Source organism: Spinacia oleracea, chromosome 4 (assembly GCF_020520425.1).
Source record: "Spinacia oleracea cultivar Varoflay chromosome 4, BTI_SOV_V1, whole genome shotgun sequence".
NCBI classification, from domain to species: Eukaryota; Viridiplantae; Streptophyta; class Magnoliopsida; order Caryophyllales; family Amaranthaceae; genus Spinacia; species Spinacia oleracea.
The window spans coordinates 166,675,264-166,690,334 of NC_079490.1; positions in this window are offsets into that span (position 1 = coordinate 166,675,264).

Here is a 15,071-nt window from a genome sequence, read left to right on the forward strand (position 1 = left end):
CATGACCAAAAACACATGAACGCACGTAATCAGCAAAGTTGAGTACTTGAGTACATACAAGCTAAAGCAAAGCCTATAAACTAATCATGCTTCACTCCGCAGTAAATAACTTTCACATGCAAAAGCCACGACAATAAACCACTTCAACAAACATGATAAGACTTGACTCTTGACTTTACAATTTAATTAAGATTGACATAAGCATCGAACGAGTTTCCTTCCTCATGTGTCTGTGAATAGACTAGTGTAGGGTGCTATCGAACACTAAATAAAATAATAACCTGGTCACAAAGTGTGACAAAATTCCAACGCATAAAAGAATAATACAACGTCTTGTAGCGCCATTAAAAGAAAACGACACTGAGACCGAATACTCCCTCCATTGTTCATACTCGAGGTGCATACGTTCCAAGAGTTTTGAAGCTTATTGTAATAGCCTGCTCTTTCGAGATGCTAATAAAAATCATTTAATTCTTAATGATCACAATTAACTCTTAACACACAGCGGAAAAATTAACCTTGGTCTTAAACTCGATCATTGACCTGTGGGCAGGCCCGTTGCTAAGGGGGTGCAAACAGCCCAACAGCACAGGGCCCCCAATTTCCAGGGGCCCCTAAATTAAGAAACCCCTTTATTCTTTGAAAAAAAACGGTTATTTTCTTTGTCCTCTAGTGTGAATGCATTTCACAATCTCTTCAAGTCTACAATAAATTACTACTCCCTCCGTCTCTTTTTGTTCTTTACGTTTGATATTTTTCACGCGTTTTAACGATTAATTAATTTGCATTGAGATTCCTCAATTTTTTTATTTAAATAAGATAAATTACGTTTATTTATAATATTTTCACTTTTATCAAAATTCTGATATTGAGAAATGAGAAAATTTTAATGTCCCAATGGAAAAGTGTGAGAGATTAAATGACTCAATGAATTTAATTGGTTAAAATAATAATTGAACACAGATTTTGATATAATACTAAGTCATTTATGTGATAATATAAAAAAACAGGTTAAGAATATTTTGAAATATCCAAAAAGGAAAACGTAAAGAACAAAAAGAGACGGAGGGAGTAAGAAATTATCATAGGAAATTCCAACAGTTTCATTGTGTTCTCATTGATTATCGTATTTACCAATGCTTAAGCGAATAATTCTTCTACAATTTCTACTCCATCCGTCACTTTTTGTTTTTTACGTTTGGTATTTTTCACGCGTTTTAACGAATAATTAATTTGCATTGAAATCCCTCAATTTTTTTTATTTAAACGAGATAAATTACGTTTATTTATAATGTTTTCACTTTTATCAAAATTCTGATATAGGGAAATGAGAAAAATTTAATGTCCTAATGTAAAAGTGTGAAAGATTAAATGACCCAATGAATTTGATTGGTTAAAATAATAATTGGACACAAATTTTGATAGAATACTAAGTTATTTATGTGATAATATAAAAGGAAATGTAAAGAACATTTTGAAATATCCAAAAAGGAAAACGTTAAAAACAAAAAGAGACGGAGGGAGTAATAAACATTGAACTGTGATACGACATTTGATTACCCTGCTTTTAGCATTTAACTAGTTTAGGCCCCGTGCAACGCACGACTACTACTAAAATAATTTATTATTTTAATATATAGTAACTAAAAGACTTGTGATATTAGGAAAACATGAGAGTAAAAATGATATATGAAAAAGTATAAATTCAAAGTTGTGTAAAAAAAATATTCAAATAAACTAAATTTGCATATTACTATGCAAAGTTAAAAATTATAGTCGTTTACTTGTATGTAGAACGATATAACAACGTTAACCAAACCCGAATGACTCAAGACTAATTTTCGAAAAGACCCGAGCATGACCGAGTTAGTCAAATACAACATATTTTGAATTGAGTAAAATCTTGATAAATAAACTTATATGTTAGTCTACTTACCATGTATTATTATTTTAATTAACATTCTTACTTACCAGTTACCTTGTATTATATTATTAATAGTAGACTAACATTAGAAGTTCATTTATCAATATTTTTTATATTTCTTATTAGATTAAAAAGTTATAATAATACATAAATAAAATTATATCATAAAAAAAAAATATTGATTTAGCTTTCCTCCAATAATATATTACGCAGTACACATCTATGGTAATTAAAATATATTTTTATCTTAGTTTCCTAAAAAAACGTAATGTAATTTATTTATTTTAAAGTAAAAAAATAATAAAAACATTTTGGCGGAAAAAAATCGCACCAGGAAATGACATGTGTCATTCCTGGTGTCTCTTTTAGTACTACGTATATAGTAATAGATTTGTTTCTTCCATTCATTAAACTCTTGCTAAAAACAATCGTCCTTTTCTATTTCTATGGCTTTTCTTCTTCATCCTTCACCTACTAATTGACCAATACAAAGGTAATTTCACCGCATTATTTGTTTTTGGTTATTTATCTTGCTTACTGTTGATCGGGTAATATTTTCATGAGCTCGTTGGATTCTGGAAATTTGTTTGGTATTGGGATTATTTGCTTTTGTGTTGGGTTGTGTACTTGTGTTGATCTTTCTAATAATTTTTTGATGATGCTTTTGTTTAATTATATTAAATTAAGTTGTATTTTACTTCTGTATCCAGAAGTATGAGCACTATGTTTAAACTTGTGAGTCGGATTAGGGGCCTAATTTTGTAATTTGCACAGGGCCCCTGAAAAGTTTAAGATGGCCCTGCCTGTGGGTTATGGGCCCACAAAACAATCTTAAATCTATTACTATATACTAAAAGAGATACCAGGAATGACACGTGTCAATTCCTGGTGTAAAATTTTCCCGCCTAAAAATATTTTCCTAAAATATATATTTTATTTTATTTTATTTTATTCTCTACCCTTTTATAAACTATCTATGTACGGAAAAAAATATTAGATTATAATTTATGGCAATAATAGATACCACGTAATAATAATTTTGCTAAATACTTTTTTTTATAACATTTTAGTCAAATCGGTACATTAATAATGGAAATTATATTCACTCGATATGTTGGTCAAAGTAGCATATTACACATATATAATATGCATATTAGATAATATAAATATAAATGAGTATGTTTAATTTTTTTTTATAATTATGCAGTAGTTTGGCTATATTTAGTTAAATATTTTGTAAAAAAAATTATCATAATCCGTGCGTGCACGGGATCTAATCTAGTTAGTCAAATAAAAATAACAACCACTCACAATACTAATCTGACAAATGAATATAACCTTAATTATATAACACACAATTAACAATTCCTTAATTACAATAAAGCTCCATTTGAATCCCACTTGATCTCCCACGCAATATGCTTAACAAAGAAAAGACATAGAAAAAATAAAACATCAAAATGAGTGAAAAACTCGTAGCCTTTACTTCAACCTGTCAAAATCATTTTATTTGGTCCATTTGATCATAAGAGTTCTCAAAATATCACGTGACAATTGTTCGGAAATAACATTTATTATTTGAAAACGTATAGCTGACATTGATCATTCTCTTCACAAATCAGTGGCAATAACAGGCTTTTGACACAAACGTAACTTATCACAAAACACAAATTATCACACATATTCGACTGTTCCGGTATGTCTTAGCTTTAATTTCAATATCTTTCCTTCGCCTGTAAATTGACCATTTTTCTATATCCGCTCATAATCCAATGTAAAAAAAAAAAAAAATAAGAGTATCTTTACTTTTCAATATCACTTCAATTTTTTTTTTTCAATACACAAATATATTTCCGAACAATTCCACAATATCAATCAACTTAAACAACATTTAAATACAAATGCAATTCATGATATTCATGGCTATTGATATACTGTCATGTAAAAAGAATAATTTTCTTACACGGGCACAAATATAATTTTGCTGAACATAAAAGTTACCTCAAAAGAATCCAAAAAATCTTAAATATGATAACTCTGGGATTCCCAAAATACTAGTATCTCAATAATCCTTGACCACTCATGTCACACTTTAGCTTCGATAATTATCCACGAATTGGGGGATATAGAGTAGTGAGAAACCATAGATGTTGGAGCTTTTGGGTTTCAAGTTGCAATTGGTATAAGATGAACATTTTAATCTAGATTTTAGTCTAATTGACACGAAAGGAAAGAAAGGGACACAAGGCTAGGTTAAGCATCTTGCTTGTTTTTCATATTTTTATTTTTGTACATACTGTGAGCTATGTCATCATGTATAATAATTTGCCTTATTCTCCGAGTAATTTAATATAAGTATATATGTATTCACCCTAGAATAGGTTATTTAATCTTCTTTCACTTATGACTAAAGCGTACTTCCCATCCAATAAAGCATGTTTACAACTTCTATAGTTCCACAGTACCTTAGGTTCCAAAAATCATGTGTAATTAGCTGAACATTATCATAAAAAGCATATATATTCAGTTATTCGTTCTAAATATGAAAAATGTGTCAGTTGCGTTTTCTTGTATTAACTTGTATATTTGTGTATTAGGCAACGAAAACCTTGTATAGTAACCCTGGTAATTGATAAAGGGAAAAAACTAGGTCGTTGCTAGCTTTACACCTAAATCAATTCAAATACCTAAACTAACCACAAGAATCAAGTAGAGTGGCAAGCAAAGGGTCGATATCCACAGAGAATTGCGAGTTCCGTAGCTAGAAATGCTAACATAAGCTAGTTCGAAAAGGGGTTGGTTGTTGAAAAAAGGAAATTCAAACTAAGCGATTAGAAAGTCAAACAAGGATTAAAAACACTTGGGAATTGGGGTTCACCAAGGGGTACATGCAATAGGGGATTAAGGATTTGGGGATCAACTAGATATGCAAAGACAAGTCCAAAAGGGAAATCGGTTCTTTAATAATCTTAAAACAATGAATTGTGCTTCCGCATCAACCCAAGGGCTAAAATCAACCAAAACAATCCAATCGAAAACATACAACGCAATGACTCACAATCTGTAACACCCCGACCTCTAATTCAATTATTAAAGCATACTTAGCAGCGGAATTAACCTAATTCGGTCGGGCCATTACTGCCGTAACTTCCTCTTGAAAATTACATGCAAGGCAAACATCATAACATAAGCTATTAAATTCTTCAATAAATATATAATCCTTTATATTCCCAAAATAAAAGTGCATAACTTACTAAAAGTCTTTAATTAAACTATCAAAGCATTAAGCATAAACTAGGTGAATATTAATAAAGTGAAATTCCTCGCCACTACTCGTGTCCATCGTTCCCCGCAGTACCTAAAACGGAAAACAAAACGGTGAGCCGAAGACTCAGTAACGACTACCCTAGTAACGTAAATTCATTTCAACTCATTTTATTTAATAACACAGGGAGAATAGAATAAGTAAAACATTTTATAAAGTCCTTTATTTAATTCATTCATAACTTTAGGGTGCACATGCTAGCCGTGGCAAGTATGACATGGTGGAACGTCTTCCACGATGGACTGCTGTCCATAAAACATGGGGCCTTGGCCCGAAAACATGAGAGCCTTGGCTCAATGGGCGGATGCCCCGTGGGTACATGCATGACCGAGAATCGTAACCTGTGAACATATTGAAGGAAATAATGCCCTTGGTCCAAGTATGCATTCTATGTTAAGTCTAATAAATGCGGTTCAGTATTAATTGACAAGTTAATAATTCAGTGAGATCAAGTGAGCTGAATGCCTAGCTAGAGGCCGCTTCAGTTCAAGTGGAATTAATGATATTAATCCACAGCTTACTCTTGACTGAACCCGTAGGGTCACACAAATAGTACGTAAACGGATCAAGTATCTAATAGCATTAGATACTCTATCTATGAATATTCGGAACCGACGGATCTTGGTTTCAGTGGGAGCTAAGATCGTCACAGGCAAGAAATGAATACTCCGGAAACGATGATATTGCCGGAAACGGAAATATGGATCGTATCGGAAATATAAATATTATCCAAGTCGTAGATGTTGCCGGAAACGGAAACATGGTACGTATCGGAAAATATTATCGGAAATGGAAATATTGCCAGAATCGGAAATATTGCCGGAAACGGAAATATTGTCAGAATTGGAAATATTACCGGAATCGGAAAATAATTCCGGAAACGGAAATATTAAATATTTGTTCGAAACGGAAATTAATTCCGGAATCGGAAATATTAAATATTGTTCGTATCGGAAATGAATTCCGGAATCGGAAAATTTAATCGGAAGCGCATCGTACGAATAAGCATCGGACGAGGCCTGCCGGACGAGGCCCAGCACGAAGCCAGGCCATCGCCCAGCAAGCCAAGCGCGCCGCACAAACAGCAAGGCCAGGCCCAGCAGGCTGCGCACAGCGCGCAGCGCGCACAGCGCGCACAGCACGCGCAGCGCACAGCGCGCACAGCGCGCGCAGCGCGCAGCGCGCGCGGGCGCTGAGTGGGCTGCTGCTCGCGCGCACGCATGAGGCCCATCGTGGCTGTCGTGCGTGTGTGTGCAAGTGTTTGTGTTCGTGCACGTTTCCTAAAACATGCAGAGTTCGGTTGATGATTAAATTCCTAATTCTATTTGATAAATTAATTAAATTAGAGTTCTTGTAGGATTCTAGGTTTGATTAATTTGTATCTGAATAGGATTTCGATTCCCTTTCCATACCGCTATAAATATGAGGCTAGGGCTCACAATTTATAACACAAGTTTCAAAGTATTCAAAGTGAGTTTTTGAGAGAAAATTCAAACACACATCTTGCCCAAAATTGCCGAAATTTTCTAGTACCTTAAGGGCGATTCTAGTTGGTCAATCTTAAGGCGGATCCGGACGTGCTGTGGACTATCTACGGAGGGACGACACTTGGAGTCCTAAAGACTTGTTCTTGTTCGGTTCGGGCGCAGCTAGGGAAGGCACGCAACAAAGAGTATGCATCTATTCTATGCTAAATGATTATGTGTAAATAATATGTATTCCTGGGTTTATGGTTTTTTCCGCATGATTTATGAATTGTCATATGAATCATAACCTAACAGTGGTATCACGAGCCCCTTATTATTTTCATAATCTAAATTGCATGAACATGGTTAAATATTACAAATTTGCAAGAATTAAAAGGGGTGATTAATTTTCGTAATTGTTAATTAATTGCAAATTGCGTTTATTTAATTATACGTACGCAGTTTTTCGGCAGTTTCTTCGTTACTCATCCGAATTGAGTGATTTTTGTGTCAATTCCGCATGTAAAAGGCATTCTAAAATTTTGACAAAAAGAGTATTTTTCTGCCGAACCCAGAATTCTCAAATTCGAAGCCTAACTATGACTTTTCGAAGGTTTTAGTTTTTCGAATGCAAAATTTCGTAAATTTAAGATGTTAAATTAAATATTTGCGATTCTTGTTGATAAATCTTGAATTTTTGATTGACCTACTGCATATGTTTAACAAGTTTGAATGCCTAGTCTTGTTAATTATGCAATCTAATTTGTAATTATGATTAATTTGTTGAAAATTAGAATAATTTAGAATTAATTTGATTTTCATAATTAATTGTAATTTAATTAGAAACCTATGATTAAAAACCACCATAAAAATTGTAAATTTACGATAAATTTTAAATTTTTATGACCTAGACTTGAATCCATATCAATCGGAAATCAATTGGATAATAAATTTTCGATTTTTCGCCCTAAAATTATGAAATTAATATTATTTATTAATTTGTCATTAATTTTAAATATAAATTTTAAATTTTATGCGATTCGTTCATAAAACTTGCACGCACGAAGCAATGGACGCTTCGTGTTACCCTTAAGGGGTGTTGTATAATGCGGGCATGCGACGACGAGCAAGGGAGCTCGTCGCCCGTGCGGCACGAATGCAATGAGCAAGGGCGTAGTGCACGAGCACAAGGCAGCAGCCCTGCCTTGTGTCGTGTGCCACGAGCAATGAACGAATGGGCATGGGCGAAGAGCGAGCCAAGGCAGTCGCGTGTGGGCAGCAAGCAAGCTGCGCCACAACGCGCGCTGCCTCGCACAAGAGCGCGCAGCCTCGCGCGCAGCGAGCGCAAGCTCGCGTGCCACGAGCGCTGCGCCCAGCATTACTCGCGCGCACAGCGAGCGATGTCGCCCGCCCAGCGAGCGATGTCGCGCCCCAGCGAGCGATGGCTCGCGCGCCCAGCGAGCGATGGCTCGCGCGCCCAGCGAGCGATGGCTCGCGCGCCCAGCGAGCGATGTCGCGCGCCCAGCGAGCGATGTCGCGCGCGCGCACTGCGAGCGATAGCTCGCGTGCGATGAGCGCTGGCGCGCGCAGCGAGCACCAATGCGTGCGGAGGCTTGCGATAGGGAAGCAGCAGCTATGCGACGAGCGCATGGGCTGCGCGCACATGGCCAGCAATGGTTGTGTGCGTACGGCCCATGGGCGTGCAACGCGTAGGGTGTTTGCGTTACGATTAGATCGTTTTGAATGTTTAATTTGAAAATTTCAGTTCACGTAATTTTAATTAATTTTAAAATTAATAATTTGAATTATTTTCTTGGATTTTAATTTTGAATATTATAATTATAATAAATGTTATTTATTCTAATTATTTTACTAAAATTAAAATCATGAATTAATTTAAATACGACTGAAATTAAATTAAATTTTTGGATTCAATTATAAATTGATATGAGCTTTAAATTTTAATTAAATTTGTATGTTTCCGGTTGGACTAGAAATACATTTTTATGTTTAAAATTGGTAAAGCATATGAATTTATTGGTTTAAGTGGGAGCGCTTTTTAGTCATAAACTCTTGATTAGGTCTACAAATCCTTAAGGTTAAAACAACTTGATTAGAATTAATAAGGACTGAATAATTGGTAGATTATTGGTGCCCTTGATTAATTGCTGCAAATGTTTACGTGATGCATAATGTGTTTTACTAACCAGCTATGTGGGCCATTCATGATAATGAATGGGTGAATGGTATATATTGTATATGTACTGTTTTGCAGGTTATGAAGTGACTAGTATGGCCCAAATAGGATAGAAAATATGGTCTGCGTACCATTAATTTGAATGTAATTGGTCTAAAGTACCAAAGTTATTTTTCAATTCAAATATGGTCTGCGAACCATCAAATAGTTGTAATTAGTTATAGCTTATCCTATTTGAAGAAAATGGTGCCTCCCACGGAGATTTTCAAGACGGACTTTGAAGTCAAAGCTTCAAGATGAAGTCGGGCCATACTAGATCACAAATATCTTATGCATGTTTTAAGTTATTTATTGTTTTAAATATGTCTTAAAATGCATGAGATCAAAAGCTTGATTATGTTGCATGATTAAGGATTTTAGTTCACTTAAAATCTAACCAACATAGTAAGAGCCTTAAGTTCCAAACTTAAAAATTGAGTTAAAAGGTGCCATGCCAAAATATACACTTGCTTGGATATCCTTTACATCAATCTAGTAATAGTTTTCGCTCAGCGAGGTGTTACTTATTGGTCCTAAAGGGCAAGGTACACAAATAATTGTGAGTACATGTTAGTTTTGGTGAAACTCAACGATATAAGTAAGGAGTCCTTTTATCTCGTGGCAAATTCGATAGGTTTACCTAATAAGTTCTTAGACGTACCTATCAACCAAGAATAGTTTCTAGACTATTAGCAAAAGGCTTTTGCTTACCTAAGATGTTCTAGGATTAAGTCGACAAACTGTGCTTAGTTCTTCAATGATTTTAGGATCTTGGAATCATTTTATTCACACCTGCCGGAACACATAACTTGAATAAAATGCTTAATAAACATTGAATTATGCATGTATGCTAGAATTTAAGTTTATTAAGAGAAACTGTGAATGGTTATTTATTTGTTTATTCTTTTCAATTGTAGTTTTTAATATGGCAAACAACAATCAAAACATCATCATGGGTTCTGAGCTTATGGTCAAGCTGAACCTGACAAATTTTCTTGAATGGGAAGCTAAGCTAGTTGAAATAGTCAAACTCAATGGACTTGAGTATGTACTGTCACATCCCATGCCAAGCTACTATGCCAGAGACATGACCCCTGAGAGGTTTTACGCCTGGGATGCGGATCTCAAAAAGGTTATGAGTCTCATGCTGAACAATATCCCTGATGATTGGGCTAGAAGGTTTGTAGCCTATGAACCTTTTACGCTCATCAAGAATCTGAGGGATATATGTCGTGGAAGTACGGAGGACAGGGACCTGAACGTCCATGAGTTGATTGAATCAATGTCTGGTCTAAAGGTTAGTTCTCCCAACAGGTGTTATAGGATGGAGGTCCAAGAAACACATGTTCAGCTCCTTCGCACTAAACAAAGGGTAGGCGTCCCACTGAGGTTCCATGTGGATCTTATGTGTTCATATTTTGATCGCCTAAGTCTACTAGGAACACCAATAAGCGAAAGGATGGCAGTCTCTGTCTTGCTCAATTCACTACACAGTGGGTTTGGTCGCTTCAAGCAACTATACCTAAGTGAACCAAGAGAAGAAACAGTTGCAGAATTTATTCACCTTGTCAGAAAGGCTGAAATAGTACTGGACTGTGAAGCCAAAGATTTACTCAAGGCTAGAAAGAGACCATTCAAGAAAGGTGGAAAGTCCAAGGGCAATGCTAAATCAAAGCAGGACAAGTCCACATCAAGCTTTCTTTATTGTGATGGAATAGGCCATTACAAAAGAGAATGTCCAAAGCTAAAGGAAGATCAGAAGAACGGAACAGTCGTTCCATCTTCAGGTATTTTCGTTATAGACTGTATACTTGCTAATTCAACTTCTTGGGTATTAGATACAGGTTGTGGCTCACACTTATGTTCCAATCCACAGGGACTAAGAAGAAGTAGAAAGTTAAGCAAGGGTGAAGTCGACCTACGAGTGGGAAATGGAGCACGGATTGCTGCATTAGCTGTAGGAACTTACTATTTGTCGTTGCCCTCCGGGCTAGTTTTGGAACTGGAAAAATGTTTCCATGTTCCAAGTCTTACTAAAAACATCATTTCAGTTTCTTGCTTAGATGCTAAGGGATTTTCCTTTTTTAATAAAAGACAATAGTTGTTCGTTTTATTTTAAAGAGATGTTTATGGATCTGCTAGATTAGTCAATGGACTTTATTTATTAGATCACGACAAACAAGTATATAACATAAATACCAAAAGGGCCAAAAAGGATGATTCAGATCTCACCTATCTGTGGCATTGTCGATTAGGCCATATAAACTTGAAACGCTTAGAAAGACTTCAAAGAGAAGGAATTCTAGAACCATTTGACTTAGAGGATTATGGTAAATGCGAATCATGTTTACTTGGCAAAATGACAAAGCAACCTTTCTCTAAAGTTGGAGAAAGAGCAAATGAACTATTGGGTTTAATCCATACAGATGTATGTGGACCAATGAGTACAAATGCTAGAGGTGGTTTCAGCTACTTTATCACTTTCACTGATGACTTCAGTAGGTATGGTTATGTCTACCTAATGAAGCATAAGTCTGAATCCTTTGACAAATTCAAGGAATTTCAGAGTGAAGTAGAGAATCAATTAGGCAAGAAGATCAAGGCACTGCGGTCTGATAGAGGCGGTGAATATCTGAGCTATGAATTTGATGACCATCTGAAAGAATGTGGAATTCTATCAGAATTGACTCCTCCTGGAACACCACAATGGAACGGTGTGTCAGAACGGAGGAACAGAACCTTGCTAGACATGGTCAGGTCAATGATGGGTCAGGCCGAACTTCCATTAGAATTTTGGGGACATGCACTAAATACAGCTGCACTCACTATAAATAGAGCTCCGTCTAAAGCTGTCGAAAAGACTCCATACGAATTATGGTTTGGAAAGCCTCCAAATGTGTCTTTTCTTAAGATTTGGGGATGTGAAGTATACGTCAAACGATTAATTTCAGACAAACTTCATCCAAAATCTGACAAATGTATCCTTGTGGGCTATCCAAAGGAAACAAAGGGGTATTACTTCTACAATACATCTGAGAACAAAGTGTTTGTTGCTCGAGATGGTGTCTTTTTGGAGAAGGATCACATTTCCAAAATGACAAGTGGGAGAAAAGTAGACCTCGAAGAAATTCGAGTCGAACAACAAACTCTAGAGAATGCTCAAGATGACATTCAAGATGAAACTCAGAGATCTTCAGAAGAATCTGGTGAGAATCATGGTCAATCTAGAAATGTTACCCCGCGTAGATCGCAAAGATATAGATCTCAACCGGAAAGGTACTTGGGTATTTTGACGAACGAGAGCTATGACGTTCTATTACTTGAAAGTGATGAACCTGCGACTTACAAGCAAGCTATGACGAGCCCTAGCTCCAAGCAATGGCAAGAAGCCATGCAATCTGAATTAGACTCCATGTCTGAAAACCAAGTATGGAATTTGGTCGATTTGCCAGATGGCTACCAAGCCATTGGAAGCAAATGGGTTTTCAAACTGAAAAAGGACAAGGATGGGAAACTTGAAGTTTTCAAAGCTAGATTGGTTGCAAAAGGTTACAGGCAAGTCCACGGTGTGGATTACGATGAAACCTTTTCACCAGTTGCAATGCTAAAGTCTATTCGAATAATGTTAGCAATCGCTGCATATTACGATTACGAAATATGGCAGATGGATGTCAAAACTGCTTTCTTAAACGGCGTTTTAACAGAAACTGTGTTTATGACACAGCCTGAAGGTTTTGAGGATCCAAAGAATGCTAAAAAGGTATGCAAGCTAAAGAAATCAATCTACGGATTGAAGCAGGCATCCAGGAGCTGGAATATACGTTTTGATGAAGCAGTCAGTGACTTTGGTTTCATCAAGAACGCGGACGAATCTTGTGTATACAAGAAGGTCAGTGGGAGCAAAATTGCTTTCCTAGTATTATATGTCGACGACATATTGCTTATCGGAAATGACATTCCTATGTTGAACTCTGTCAAGATTTGGCTTGGGAAATGTTTTTCGATAAAGGATCTAGGAGAAGCACAGTACATATTGGGCATCAAGATTTACAGAGATAGATCTAAAAAGATGATTGGACTTAGTCAAAGCACTTATATCAATAAGGTGCTTGATAGGTTCAAGATGGCGGACTCCAAGCGAGGCTACCTACCCATGTCTCATGGAATGACTCTAAGCAAGACTCAGTGCCCAAAAACACTTGATGAGCGTAGACGAATGAATGGGATTCCATATGCATCATTGATTGGTTCAATAATGTATGCTATGATATGTACACGCCCGGATGTTGCGTACGCACTCAGTGCTACGAGCAGATACCAGTCAGACCCAGGAGAGGCGCATTGGACTGCTGCCAAGAACATTCTGAAATACCTGAAAAGGCACAAAGATGACTTCCTGGTCTATGGTGGAGATGATGAATTAATTGTTAAAGGCTATACGGACGCAAGTTTCCAAACCGACAAAGATGATTTCAGATCACAGTCTGGGTTTGTCTTCTGCCTCAACGGAGGAGCAGTAAGCTGGAAAAGTGCTAAGCAAAGCACCATTGCGGATTCTACAACTGAAGCGGAGTACATTGCTGCACATGAAGCAGCAAAGGAAGCTATATGGCTAAGGAAGTTCATAGGAGAACTTGGTGTAGTCCCCTCCATTAAAGGACCAATAGCCCTGTATTGTGATAATAACGGAGCTATTGCACAGGCAAAAGAGCCTAGACACCACCAGAGAGTCAAGCATGTACTTCGTAGATTTCACCTTCTACGAGAGTTCGTTGAAAGAAAAGAAGTCGAGATAAGCAAAATTGGAACTGATGACAACATATCAGATCCATTAACTAAACCTCTGCCGCAAGCGAAGCACAACTCGCACACTGCAGCTATGGGAATCAAGCATATTGGAGAATGGCTTTGATGTCTCTGTTTAGTGTTTTAAAGTTTTAGAGTTTAAATCTTTGTAAAACATTATTGGTTAATCATTCACAATAAATGAAAGGAATTCATTTTTCCATTTAATTTGTGGTTTATTAAATGATGAGTCCCTTCAATTTGACGATATATTCAAGATAGACTGTCAGGACCAGTCCTGTGACTAAGAAATGTCTATCAAGTGAACTTGAATGTCAAAGGTTGAAAATGGTCCCTAATCGGAGTTTTCTATAAAATTGGACGCATAGAAAACGTTAGACGATTAGAATGCAAGATGACTAGTAGTTCTGTTTCTTGAACTATGTGGACATGGCAATGTCATAATCATTTGCATAGATACTTACTTTGGGAAGACTAGTATCGGACAAGACCTATGAAACTTTACTGTAAGAGATGAAAGTCTGTCATAAGTAAATTTCATTAAATTATTAGACACTAAATCCTCAATACCTGAGTGATTTGAGATTACTTGTTTGAGAACTGGTTGCTTTGACGTTGACCAACCGTCGCACCGTAAAAGGAGGCTATAAAGGCAACGCTCAGGTAATCACCTATCAAACGAAGTCTAATCTCAAGATCGCAAGATTGGGATTGTCCTCCCATAAATCGGGATGAGATGCTTAAAAGTTGTACAAGGCCACTCGGAGAGCTAGAAACTGTGAAATGCATGGCCGTGCTCGGATGAATCATAGGCTATGATTATCTGTTTATTTGATCAGTTGAACTCTGAAACCGAGGAACACCTCTGGACATAATAAGGATGACAACTCTTACCTTATGTTCAAGAGCAAGCATCGAGCGACAAAGGAATTAGGAAATGCACACTTGTCCCTAAGGACAAGTGGGAGACTGAAGGAAATAATGCCCTTGGTCCAAGTATGCATTCTATGTTAAGTCTAATAAATGCGGTTCAGTATTAATTGACAAGTTAATAATTCAGTGAGATCAAGTGAGCTGAATGCCTAGCTAGAGGCCGCTTCAGTTCAAGTGGAATTAATGATATTAATCCACAACTTACTCTTGACTGAACCCGTAGGGTCACACAAATAGTACGTAAACGGATCAAGTATCTAATAGCATTAGATACTCTATCTATGAATATTCGGAACCGACGGATCTTGGTTTCAGTGGGAGCTAAGATCGTCACAGGCAAGAAATGAATACTCCGGAAACGATGATATTGCCGGAAACGGA